The following is a 14,034-nucleotide window of genomic DNA, read 5'->3' as shown; positions in this document are numbered from 1 at the left end:
TTAAAAGAATATAAACACCATGGCAAGCCATGGGAAGCTTTCCATGACCCAGCCCTTCCTCCTCCTCTGTCCTTCTCACTTATGTTTCCTCCCTAGCCCCTTTCCACCATGCTCCCCACCTTTTACCCTGGAGACTGGCTGTCCTGTGATTGATTACCAAGCACAGCTACTTCTCTCTCTGCCTGGTCAAGCTCCTCTTACTCCTCACAGACCACCCTGGCCACATGCTCTTCTGCAAGACTGTCCCTGCCACCCCAGGCTATATAAAGTGCTCCTCCCTGTGCTTTGATCGTGCCCCGCAGCTGAGTCCTGTAACAGCTCTTATCTTCATGAATGGGAATTTTCTCTCTAGGCTCCTCATTTTTGTGTTCCCAGCCTCTGGCTTATAACAGACACTGGTATATTTGATGCCCCAGTGTGTTCCCCTTTTGCTCTGAACAACAGCTCCGTTGGAATCCTTCCTGTCCAAACATCTATGCCTGGCTCTTGGTTCATGCCATGTGCGGCAAGGCAGGAATGGGGCCTTGATGAATGGGGCAATATTTTTGTCAAATAGAGTTAAGAGGAGGAACTGAAGCTACTATGTTAGTACATTATCACAGACTTTCCTTCCAGCTATGTTCTTCCTCCAAGTTTTGTGTTCTCATCAGCATGTGATCTTGTTCTGACTAAATAAATCAGCTGAAATTGGATTATTCACTTATTTCAGGAAAAGCATTAGGGTAGAGTGTGTGTTTGGATGGATCTGCTCATTCATGGCTGGCTGAGGTGGGTGGAAACTGGCATAGCCTCTCCAGGGTGTATCTTTCTCTAACTGTATTTTAAATTTTTAAATGGTTCATATTTTTGGACACAGGAACATCCTTTCTATATATGATCCTAAAGAACTAGTCAGAGATATTTGTATAAGAATATTCAGTGCTGTGCTAGCATTCATATTGGAAAGTGGGAGACAGCTTAAGGGCCTAACAGTAAGTGCCTGGTTAATAAATTATGGTATACTCATATAACAAATTATATGTGATCATTAAAAATTATTTTAGAGAATAGAAATGATACAGGGAAATGCAATGCAATGCTAAGTGAGGAAAATGGTAAATGGTTTGATCTCAATTTCACCCCCCCCAAAAAAAGACCATCAGGAAACACATCACAACATTATAAGTGGTCGTGGCTGAGTTGTGTTATTATTAAAGTTTTTTTTTTTATTTTTGTTGCATTTCTCTAAATGTTCCATAGGAACTCTATATTTCTTTTTAAAAATGACTCTAATATTATTATGAAATAGTTCAAACATTCACAAATACAGGAAGAAATGATCAGATATGCATTAGGTCTCTGCCTCATACAATAAAATTAATTCCAGATTGATTATGGCACATAAATGTGAAAAGCAAAATGGAGAAACTTTGAGAATATAGAAGCCCCTTTAGGATCTCTAGGTAGGAAATACTGTCTTTAGCAAGACATGTTTTATTTAAATGTTGCTGCTTAACAAAGCAGCCCAAGCTGAGTGGCTTGAGACAACAGCCATTTTTCGTTGTTGATGATTCTGCGGGTTGGCTATAGAAGCTGGGCTTAGCTGAGCAGTTCTGATGGTCTTTGCTGGGCTCATTCATGAACCATGGCCAGTTGCCAGGTTAGCTGGGAACCGGCTGTTGACTGGGGCCTCAAGATATCTGGGCCACATGATCTCATCATCCAGTAGACTAGCTGGGGCTCATTTCCATAGCAACTGGCAGAGTTCCAAGAGAGAACAACCCCAAGGCCTCTGCACTTAGAATTACTGCAGTATCACTTCCACTGCATTCTCTTGGTCAAAGCAAGTACTGAGATTCAAGAAGGGTGGAGAGAGAGTACACCTCCTAGCTGGAGGGGCTTCAAAGACACACTGCACAGAGGCATGAATAAATGGAACAGAAGAATTGCAGCCATTTATGCAACCTACCACAAAAAATGAAATGCACAAACAATGAAGGAAAAGACTGATACATTCAAACACATTAAAATGAAAAATTTCTTTATAAAAAATGATATCTTGAACAGGTAATACTTTTATAATCATGGGATAAAGTCAAAATAAGTATTTCAGGATGCTGTACCAGAGCACATTGTTTTTTAAAAAGCCCTGAAGAAGAACTTCTAGTATATAAAAATCTGAACTTGGAAATTATTGGATCAGTAATGTCGTTATCTTTGAATGCTTTCTTCTCAAACAGGTATATTATAAAACTAAGTCAAATAGTAAAGCCCACTTCTTGTTTCTGAAAAGGAATTTCTCCCACAGAAATTGTTTTTCCAGGACAGATCTATTGTAGATAATAAGGTAGGTCCATTTGAAGTTAATTCTTCTCATTCCAGAAAGATCCTCAGACCAATCACCAGAATCTTGGGAGGAAGTCCTTTTTTTAGAGAAGCAGAGAAACTGAGGGAATTGATAATTTCTGTCTTCAGGAGAGACTGCGAAAGGGCTGAGACCAAGAACAGACTCAGAGAGCAACAGTTTTTCTTTTTCTGAGTCTGTACTCAGAAGTGCAGCCTCACCCTGTGTATGACTCTGGATATGCCCAAAATATAGTCCCTTCCCCTGCGGCCCCCTCCAAGGCCACGTATGAACAGTTTGTGGTCAGACCATGTAATGAGTTATCCTTATGCCCCTGAACAGAGAGGAGAGGGTGTTAACACATGCACCTCTGTGAGGCAACAAGAAGCTATGTCCAAATGATTAGAAGGAAAACTAAGCAGCCTTGGTTCCTATTTGGCTTATACTCAGAGAAGAAAAAAGAGAGAGATAAAAGAGAGAGAGTAGAGGAAGGGCACAGAATCCTCCAGAGACACCTCTGTTTCATCTGCCCTCCCTTCTTATTTACCCACCACACCAGCCAATATCTTAGAAAGAGCCAAGTTTAGGCTCAGCGATGTTTACGTGAAAAACATGTGGGATGGTGAGTCACCTCTGACTGAAGGGTCAACAGAGTGACAGCTGAGAGCTGATATGGTCTCCTTACCCAGCTATGCACAGCATCTTGTCAAAGTGGAGTGTAACACAAACCACACCTCCTTTCTACCCGCTGGCCCAGCTCTCCAAGGGGATGGGCAGGATGGTCCCTCATTGGTATATGTAAGGGCCCTGTTTGGTGATAAACATGGCAGTGTCATGGCCTTGGACAGGTGGTCCAGGCCAGAGAGGCCTGGAAGCGCTGTGTGGCAGGCATGCTCTGAATGCTAAAGCGGAGCACAGTGAGCTGCTGCCAGCCTTTGTGGGAGGGACTGCCCAGGCAAGGGCCACATGTCCTATTCATGTGGGGCCAGGAAGTTGGGACCAAGGACTGCCCCAGGGCAGAGTGGACAGAGAAAGGAAATTGTCTCCATTCCTCAATGAACATGCTCTGAAACCTGAAGCACGGTGTGCTGGAGGACTGCCCACAAGTTGGTATTATTAGTACCAGGTCATGGATAGCCTTTGTACCAGCTTACAAAGCTGGCCCTCACAGACATTGGGGAAAATTAGAAATCCTGCCAACCCAGAGAATCCTCTCCACATAGGTGCAAAGGAAAGAAAACAGTTCTATTATTGAATAAGCATTAAAACCAGACAATATGTGTCACAGGCAACTGACTGATGAGATTACAAAGACACCAGGAAAGCTGCCCATTTTTGTTGGTCCTAGTGGTTACAACCTATTGTGAACATGTGCCCAAGACTAATGGTAACTTATCTTCTGAGAGGAGGACCTGACAGCACCACTTGCTATGCATTTTTTTTATAGTTCACCCAAGTTCACCTGCTAACTGGGGCAGCCAGCCGTGCTAGCTAATTGCCTTTATCTGAATTGTCTTTGTCTCTAGGACAAGCAGACAGATACAGCTTAGAGCAGATGCCCAGGCTAAACTCCATGGTGACAGGGAGACAGAAGTGCTGTTTTCCTTGATGTTTATATTTCAAAGAGATATCAAAAACTTTAAACACTTTAAAAACATTCCTGGGTTTTTAAGCTGCAAGGGGCTTTACTTAGCCCTTACAAATACTTACCTACATATCAAAGGGATGGGGGAAGAATTCACAAACACTACGTTTCTCATGAACAAAAGGGAAGGGGAGAGTTTGTTTTTGGATCCCCAGGAAAGCTCAGTTTTTTTTTTTTTTTTTTTTTTAAGAATTTATTTATTTTGTCTTTTTTTTTTTTTTTTTTTTTTTTTTTTGTTATTTCTTTGGGCCGCTTCTGCGGCATATGGAGGTTCCCAGGCTAGGGGTCGAATCGGAGCTGTAGCCCCTGGCCTACGCCAGAGCCACAGCAACGCGGGATCCGAGCCGCGTCTGCAACCTACACCACAGCTCACGGCAACGCCGGATCGTTAACCCACTGAGCAAGGCCAGGGACCGAACCCGCAACCTCATGGTTCCTAGTCGGATTCGTTAACCACTGCGCCACGACGGGAACTCCTTTTTTTTTTTTTTTTTTAAGAATTTATTTATTTTGTCTTTTTTTTTTTTTTTTTTTTTTCAGTTTTTAAATTTACCCTTACCTGAGTGATGGCAAGGCTCTAAGACACAGGCGAGGCTTGAATCTCCTTCCCCAAATTCTGTAGGAAATTCCACAGCCAATTTCCAGAAGGGAAGGATTAGAGAGCTGGTGATGACTAGCCAATGACACAGAGGGAATTTCCTCCAGACCTGGGAGATGGGAACTGCTTTCTTGCTAGAGTGGGGGATGCCTCTGGATCAGTTAGAGGTGATTTTGGGGGCCAGGTAGAGGTTGGTGTCATCTCTAAGAACAATGTCTTAAGTTTTCTATGGGGTCCAGAGCTGCTGAAATGCATTGTGGGAACTCGGTGCACAGGAAGTGCCTCGCCAGGTGTGAAACAACTCTTGTCACAAGTCCAGCCTTGAAAGGGCCACTCCATGTGCCCTTGAACGGGTGTGTGTGTGAGGGGTCTTCTTTCTGTGGTCTCATAGTACCCTTGTTACACTAACCGGGTGCCCCTTTTTGACACCTAACTCATTCCACCTGTGTGTGAAGTGCAGTCATTTCCAGCAGTAGAAAATTACAGACATTTCTAAAGTTGCTTCTAAAGTTGCTAAACCACAGGCGTTGCCCACAGCACCCCCATCCCCCACCACAAGTCAAGAGTGTCACGTAGATGGTGTGGGCTGAGAAGAAGGACTTATTTTTTCTGGGTGGCTGTGGGTGACTGCAGAGCCTCCAGGGTGACTCTGGAAATCACTCTACTGCATCCCAGAAGCCCCCTCCCCAAGAGAAATTAGGAAGATTTGGATGCACAGAGGTTCAAAGAAAGATTCCAGCAGGAGAATATGACTCTATGTCTCTAGAAAAAGTAGAGTGTGTTCAGAGGTAGCAGAAAACCATCAGCATGTCCTTGATTTTTTTTTTCCCCTTGTGAATTTTGTACCATTCCAAGGCCCAGTTCAAACACCCCCTCTTTTATGAAGTCTTCTGCTTTCCCCCATCCCCAGTCACTCTGCTCTTACCCACCTCCTTCCATATCAACTGAATAACTAAATGACTATGAAACTTTACTTTTTTTTCTTACTTCAGAAGCAAGAAATGGTCATTATAGAACATCTAGAAAAGCACAAAGAAAATTAAAATAAAAAAATAATCCCCCCCCCATCTTTAAGGACATTTTCCTATGCTTTATCCTATCCATTTTGTATATACTAAAAAAAAAAAAGAACCAGGCTGACTATTCCTTTGTAAGCCACTTTGTCTCTTTGATCTTATATATATTTTTTCCTGTGTTCTTCTAAAACATTATTTTATCTTATTTTATTTTTTAAGGTTTTTTTTTTTTTTTTTTCCTTTTTGGCTGCCTTCACAGCATGTGGAGTTCCCGGGCCAGGGATCAGATGTGAGCCACAGTTGCTACCCATGCTGCAGGGGTGGCAGCGCTGGATCCATAACCCACTATGCTATCCAGGGATCGAACATACATCCCAGTGCTCCAGAGATGCCACCGATCCAGTTGCGCCACAGCAGGAACCTCTGAAACATCATTTTTTTTTAATTTTTATTTTATTAAAGTATGGCTGATTTACAATATTGTGTTAATTTCTACTGTACAGCAAAGTGATTCAGTTATACATTTATATACATTCTTTTTCATATTCTTTTCCATTACGGTTTTTCATAAGATATTAAATATAGTTCCCTGTACTATCCAGTAGGACCTTGTTTTTTATCCATTCTATATGTAACAGTTTGCATCTGCTAATCCCAAACTAATACTGATGGACCATGGTTTATTTGAGGCAAAAGAGAACAGTGATTAAAATTGCGGGCCCTGAAGTTGGACCTTTAGGTTGAAATTCTGGTGTGGTGACTTGAACAAAGCAATTTCCCTGAGCCTCAGTTTCCTTACGTCTAAAATAGGGACATCCCTCACTGGGTTGCTGTGAATAATAAATATATGTAAAGCACTTAAAATAGTGTCTGGCATATATAAACACTACACAAGCGTTAGCTATTGTTTTTGATTTGTCCACAATCTCGTAGAGCTGAGTGTTTAAGAGTCAGGTTTGCGCTTGTAAGCATCACTGCATTGACTATCCATTATCCTATTGACTTAGGAAAACTGGACTTTCTGAGTTATAGTATTTGCACATTTTAAGGCTTTATGTGTATGCCAAACAACTTTCCATCAATATGGAACAAATTTAAACATTATTAGTGTAGGTGTGTGACAGTGTGTGCTAACACAGGACAATGGATGGAGAAGATTAGAGAAAAATTACTAAGACTCATATAAGCATGCTCCTTACAAGACAGTTTAGTAAATCAGCTGCGTGTTGTTCTTCCCTTGTTAAATCACAGGTCATGCATGTGATAGGCTTTCTATATCTTCTCTACTAAAGAGAAAGCCCTGAGAGACTGAACTATCTGACATTTTTCTGCCTATTCTTCCCAGAGGAGGTGGTCAATAAATGAGAGGGGACTTGAACTGGCTAAATTTTTTTTTTCTTTTTGCCTTTTCTAGGGCCGCTTCCACAGCATATGGAGGGTCCCAGGCTAGGGGTCTAATTGGAGCTGTAGCTGCCGGCCTACGCCACAGCCACAGCAACACAGGATCCAAGCTGTGTTGCGTCTTCGACCTACACCACAACTCATGGCAATGCCGGATCCTTAACCCACTGAGCGAGGCCAGGGATCGAACCAGCAACCTCATGGTTCCTAGTCGGATGAGTTAACCACTAAGCCATGACGGGAACTCCTGGCTAAATATTTTTAATGATTTGAAAAGAAACAAACTTGGGCCCTTTAAAATAAAAGCAAGTCTTTTTTGAAAGTCTAAATTTGAGGAGTTGGTGAAGGATTTCTCTTCTGGGGAGTTCCCATTGTGGCTCAGCTGTAACAAACCCGATTAGTATCCATGTGGATGCGGGTTTGATCCCTGGCCTCACTCAGTGGGTTAGGGATCCCAAGTTGCTATGGCTGTGGTGTAGGCCTGCAGCTGCAGCTCTGTGTTGACCCCTAACCAGGGAATTTCCAAATGCCACTGCTGTGGCCCTAAAAAGCCAAAAAAAAAAAAAAAAAATTTCTCCTCTGTCTATTTCACATTAGCCTTTTTCCCCTAGGCTTTCAGGTATGGGCTGGTCCCCAGCACAATCCAGTGGGTTCTAAAGCACTGTCCATTTCCACTATTAATGAAACCATATTAAACAAAGTAAGGCCTTCAAATTCTTCCTCTTTACCTCCTCTCCTGCCTCAGCTGAGGAAACTGAGGCTATGACTTGCCCCAGGTTGCACTGTTGTCAAGGTGAGATAGGACTGGAATCCAGATCTAGGGACCCCATTCAAGCTCATGCAAGTGTGTAAACAGCACACAAAAATCAACAGAACCAAACAAAATAAAGCTAAAACAAGCAGGGATTTTTTTTTTTAAGTGTAAAATAAATGAGAGTTGGCTCTGCTTTTTAGTATTAATGTTATGAGGTGGCCAGGGAAGATGTGGGAGTTTAAAGAGATCTGAAATTCTCCCTCCTTCACAAATCCAATGACTACCAAATTTTTGTGTTTTTTTAAAAACAAGCGGAAGTACTCTAGCAGCTCTCAAACAAAAAAAGGAGCAAAGGTCACAATATACACAACTTTCCAAAATGCTGTCAAAAACAGAACTAGAAAATTCTTGACATCATTGAATGCCTTCCCCAGAAACAGCATGGATGAGAATCAGGTGGGGAGCAGGAGGATGTGTACTAGAAGCTGAGAGGACACGTTCTGAAAAGTATTACTGAAATCCTCAATTTTAAAGTAGATGGGAAGGACAGCTTTCAGAGTAGATACCCTTTCTACCAACGTATCAGGGATAAAAACAAACACAGCAAGTATAAAAAGAAAGTCAGCATCGTTTACAATCTCTTCCCCTACTGATAACACTAATATGAATAGGTATGTTTTTCATCATCAAAATCATGTGATACTTACAATTTTATGTCCTTTTTCTTAGTATTCTACCGTAAAAATTATCCCATATCATTAAAAATTGTCCACAGACAATCACTTTTAAGAACTCTGTAGTATTTGTTGACTGTATCACAATTCACTTTTTATTGGTGCATATTTTCCCAAATTGTCAATATTATAAATAATATGTCATTAAACCACATTGTGTCCTATCTATGTTTTCCAGAGATGTGTTTCTCTCTTAGCCTTCACTTTAAACAACCAGAAATAACGGGCAGAATTCGATAAAGAGAGAGAATATTCATGTTGATATGAAAGGAGAAGTTAATGAAGTAAAATGCAAATATATTATATCATTAGAATATAATTTTACCTATAAACTTAAGAAGTTTGGGGATACTTGGATTATTTAATTATTTCCAGCATTACCTGCAACGAGTATATATCACTTTATAACCAACAAAACAAACTTCACTTCAAAAATAATAGTTACCTTAAGTTCAAGATGACAACCAAGCACATTTATCAACCCTCTCTATTGAAAATTTGTTGAAATAAAAATAAAGATTTACAGGGTTAAATAAATTCAAAAAAGCACTCAGTATAGGGAAGAGGACAGCAGACCAAATAATGATGAATTTTGTAAAGATGGCAAGTGGGTGGAATACTGTCTGTAAAACCTGAATTTTGAGGGCTCAGAGCACTTTGGAGGCCACAATAGAAGTGGAAGTTAGTGATCAGGGCAGCACAGGTCTTTCACATCAGAGCCTCCCAAAGTTGAAAAGTATATGGAGCAGGGTGGCTGTAAAAGGAAACAATGGATGGAAAGTCTGTACCTAAACTGCTTTAGGAAGTGGCCTCCCCACCCCATTGACCAACATGGTGGGTAAGAAGTGGTAGCTTATGCCACAAAGGTGAAGCTGGATAGATCGTTTCTTTTTCATAAAAAAATGAAAGCTGACAGGAAGGGGCAAGGGCTTAAAGCATGGACTGCAGCCCCTGAGTAGGTTGGGGAGAGGTGGAGCCTGCTTATCTCCTCCCCACTGTCCTAGCTGATTGTGACACTATCCCCACCCTGCCAGTGCCCCCCTTCCACACCCAGAGCACTCACAATCAGCCTTCTCATTCAAAGAAGAGGAAATGCTCCCCAGTTACCTCAAGTCAATGCCCAGCCTGGTATACATGAATAGGGATGGGTTGTCAAGAGTCCCCATTCACACAGCCACCAAGATAGGTAAATAGAACAGACAAGCCTGGAGGAGGCAGAGCTCAGTAACAAGAACAAATGAAAACCCTCAACTCAACCCATCTTCATGGAGAATCAAGAGGATTCACCCATAAAACAAGAACAATCTTCTAAAAAGGAGCAGGTGAAAACTAAGACGGAGTTTAAGTCTCTTATGAACTGTATCTACTTTTAATAATTATAATAACATCATACTTGAAATTTAAAAATTCAAACAATAGAAAGATTGCACTAAAAAGTCTAGAAGATCTTGCAAAATAGAGAGTAAAGTGACAAGTGGATAATTTGAGGGGAAAATGCATAAAAGCTCTATTCATGTGGGTCAATATTTATGTAACAGGAATTTCAGAAACAGAGAAGTGTGAAGATGGAGAAGAGGAAATAAAGAAATAATTGAGGAAAATTTCCCAGCATGGAAGAAAGCAAACGTTTTAGTTGGAAAGATCCCACATACCCAGCACAGGGAATAAAGAATGATCTATAGAAATAATGTCATGGGATTTCAGAGTACTGCTCATAAGAGGAGATGCTAAATGCACTCAGAGAGAGTAGAAACACATAACCAGCACAAGAATAAGAAGGAGGTAATCACCATTCTTATCAGCAACACTGATCCTTGAAGACAATGGAGCAATTACCTTCAAAGTCTGAAGAAACAATTTTTAAATTTTTATTTTTTCCATTTTAGTAGGTTTACAGTGTTCTGTCAATTTTATAGTGTACAGCAAAGTGACTCAGTCACACATACATATATATACATTCTTTTTCTCCCATTATTCTGTCATGCTCTGTTACAGGTAACTGACTAGGGTGGGGAGAGGTGGAGCCCCACTATACAGCAGGATCTCATTGCTTATCCATTCCAAAGGCAATAGTTTGCATCTGTTTACCTCAGATTCCCCATCCATCCCACTCCCTCCCCCTGCCCCTTGGCAACCACAAGTCTGTTCTCCAAGTCCATGATTTTCTTTTCTGTGGAAAGTTTCATTTGTGCTACATATTAGATTCCAGATATAAGTGATATCATATGGTATTTGTCTACTCCTTTCTGAGTTACTTCACTTAGTTTGAGAGTCTCTAGTTCCATCCATGTTGCTGCAAATGGCATTATTTTGTTATTTTTATGGCTGTGTAATATTCCATTGTTTATATATTCAACATCTTCTTAATCTGTTCATCTGTTGATGGACATCTAGGTTGTTTCCATGTCTTGGCTATTGTGAATAGTGCTACGATGAATACATGGGTGTGTGTCTCTTTTTCACGGAAAGTTTTGTCTGGATATATGCCCAAGAGTGGGATTGCTGGGTCATATGGTAGTTCTATATTAGTTTTCCGAGGTACCTCCATACTGTTTCCCATTGTGCTTGTACCACTTTGCATTCCCACCAACAGTGTAGAAGGGTTTTCTCCACACCCTCTCTAGCATTTGTTATTGGCAGACTTATTAATTATGGACATTCTGACAGGTGTGAGGTGTACCTCACTGTAGTTTTGTTTTGCATTTCTCTAATAATTACTGATATTGAGCATTTTTTCATGTGCTTGTTGCCCATCTGTATGTCTTCTTTGGAGAAATGTCTATTTAGGTCCTCTGCCCATTTTTCAATTGGGTTGTTGGGTTTTTTGCTGTTGAGTTGTATAAGTTGTTTGTATATTTTAGAGATTAAGCCCCTGTCAGTTGCATCATCTGAAACTATTTTCTCCCTTTCCATGGGTTGTCTTTTTATTTTGTTTTTTTGTTTTGTTTTTTATGGTTTCCTTTGCTGTGCAAAAACTTGTCAGTTCGATCAGGTCCCACTCCTTTATCTTTGCTTTTATTTCTGTTGCCTTGGGAGACTGACCTGAGAAAACCTTTGTAAGGTTGCTGTCAGAGAATGTTTTGCCTGTGTTCTCTTCTAGGAGTTTGATGATGTCTTGTCTTACATTTAAGTCTTTAAGCCATTTTGAGTTCACTTTTGTGCATGGTGTGAGGGTGTGTTCCAGTTTCATTGTTTTACACGTGGCTGTCCAGTTTTCCCAGCACCACTTGTTAAAACGACTGTCTTTTTCCCATTTTATATTCCTGCCTCCTTTGTCAAAGATTAATTGACTGTAGGTGTCTGGGTTTATACTGAGTTCTCTGTTCTGTTCCATTGGTCTCTATGTCTGTTTAGGTCAGTACCACACTGTCTTGATTACTGTGGCTTTGTAATATTGCCTGAGGTCTAGGAGAGCTATGCCTCTTGCTAGGTTTTTGTTCCTCAGGATTGCTTGGGCAATACCAGGTCTTTTATGGTTCCGTAGAAATTTTTGGATTGTTTGTTGTGAAGAAACAATTTTATACCTAGAATTTGCTGTCTTGTCAAACTATCAATTCAGTGTGGAAGAGAAATAAAGGCTCATTCAGGCATGTAGGCTCTCAGACTCCCATTCATCCTGGAAATAAAATTACTTGACAATGTACTCCTCAAAAAAGAGAAAGATATGAGAACTAAAAACAATGAAATCGGTCTGGAAATGCAATCAAAAGAAACTCCAGTACAGGTGACCTAGCAGTTGACCTAGCCAAAAGTCAATACATTTTGGAGGACTTATTGAATGATGTAATTTAAAATCTGGAAGATATGATATTATGATATTATAAAGAAGGCATATATTTATATTGTCAATCAACTAAAAATTTCAGAAACTGTACATTGTAAAAAATAAATATACAGAGATAGAGAAAGGTAGGGAGAGGGAGACAGGTGGATAGATAACCTCATGGGCCAGATATAAAACCAACCAAAAATTGTCATGGTTTTCTGTACTTGACGAAGTCCAAAAAAAGACCCACTTGACCTTGACATTGGAACATTCCTCACTGCAGATCCCAACATAATACCTGCTTCTGCAGGAAATAATATTTACATCATTTTTGTACTTTAAATACTGTTAGTCCACTGGTTTTTAATAATCAGAATTAACTTACTGACAAAACATGGAGAGATAACTTACTAAACAGAATGCATATATTATAAACCTTGACAATGTTAAAGAGGTGATATAGCTGAGAGAAGGTGGGAAATAGGAGAGAAGAGGAACATTACTTTCCTAACTTACATAGTGGAGAATCACGAATCACTAGCTAAATGATTAATTTGCTTCAATAGAGATTGAACATGATGTAAAATCATAAAGTTAACCATCAAAGGAAATAAAAATACTTATCAATGATTTGGAGGTGGGAGAAGGAGGTCATTAATTGAATAAGCTACTCTTTGGTCACAATGGAAAGTCTATAAATAGTGCTTCAACCTGATACATGAAGACATAGGTGTAGGAGGTTATAGAGCAATATCAATCAAGGCAAATACCAGAAGAAACAGAAACAATCAAAATCAAACAAGAAAATCAAATCCTTCTAAAGATACCTTTTCTAGAAGGAAAACTAGGAAAAGATTGAGGAAGAAGATTTACTTTTTATTGCCTTCTCTACTATTTGAATTTTTATTTCCAGACACCTATATTTTACTGATTAAAAAACAAAGTAAGAAAAAACATTAAAAGATTTTAAAGTAATGTGTATCTTGAGTCAAAAAAAGATTGCATAGGTGATTTTCCCCTCTGTTTTCTAATTATATTGTAACAGTTTTTGTTGTTTCCATAATGGAAAAGTCATAAGGAAGACAGAGAAATGATTAACACATTATGTTTATCACATGGTGGTTAGAAGTTGTAGGAAATGAGAATGACTAAGCAAACAAATTCATCTGGAACATTTGTTTGTTTGTTTTTCCTGGCACATGGAAGTTCTGGAGCCAGGATACAAACCTGAGCCAGAGCTGCAACATATGCCCCAGCTGCAGCAATGTGGGATCCCTCACCTTCTGCCCCACAGCAGGAACTTCTCATCTGGAATATTTGTGGGATGATCCTACAATAACCATGACAGCCAGGCTAGCTGTGTGACCTTGGGAAAGTTACTTAACCTCTCTGGACTTTGATTTCCACCTCTGAAACATAGAGGAGTTAGCTTTAGAATTCTGAGGCTCTTTTCAGCTCCCACAGCTATGAGTCTCTGAGTTTCTAGCTGCTGTGAGCATTACCATTGAAATCATGTGATCCAGGCAATCTTGACCACAAAAATGTCTGGGTTCTATTTTCCATCCTTGTTGAGGGGCTGAACAAGACTTCCACTTGAAATCTGAATTTGTGAGGTGCTTCAAACCTCACGTTTCTCTAAAAGAATTGCAATTGTTCATTCCAACATAAGAGAAAGCCCACGTAGATTAACCCTGGGGGGTCACAAAGAAAAAAAGACCTCACCCACTGAGAGCCATGGATGTGCCCCTGGCCCTGCCCAAGCCCTCAAAGAAACCTTTGTTCATTTGGCCTGTGGCC

General features: G+C 40.2%; 1 protein-coding gene across 2 annotated transcripts in view; it reads left to right on the top strand.

Annotated features, from left to right (window-relative positions):
- Positions 1-14,034, top strand: part of XCR1 (X-C motif chemokine receptor 1) — an 83,449-nt gene that overhangs the window by 29,258 nt on the left and 40,157 nt on the right. The window lies entirely within an intron of this gene.

This window comes from Sus scrofa, chromosome 13 (assembly GCF_054392235.1).
Source record: "Sus scrofa isolate SSC_HxYL_T2T_F1_AM1 chromosome 13, Sscrofa_HxYL_maternal_Yorkshire_Landrace_v2.0, whole genome shotgun sequence".
Taxonomy (NCBI): domain Eukaryota; kingdom Metazoa; phylum Chordata; class Mammalia; order Artiodactyla; family Suidae; genus Sus; species Sus scrofa.
Note: the sequence above shows the minus strand (reverse complement) of the source record. Positions and strands in the feature narration are given on the sequence as shown.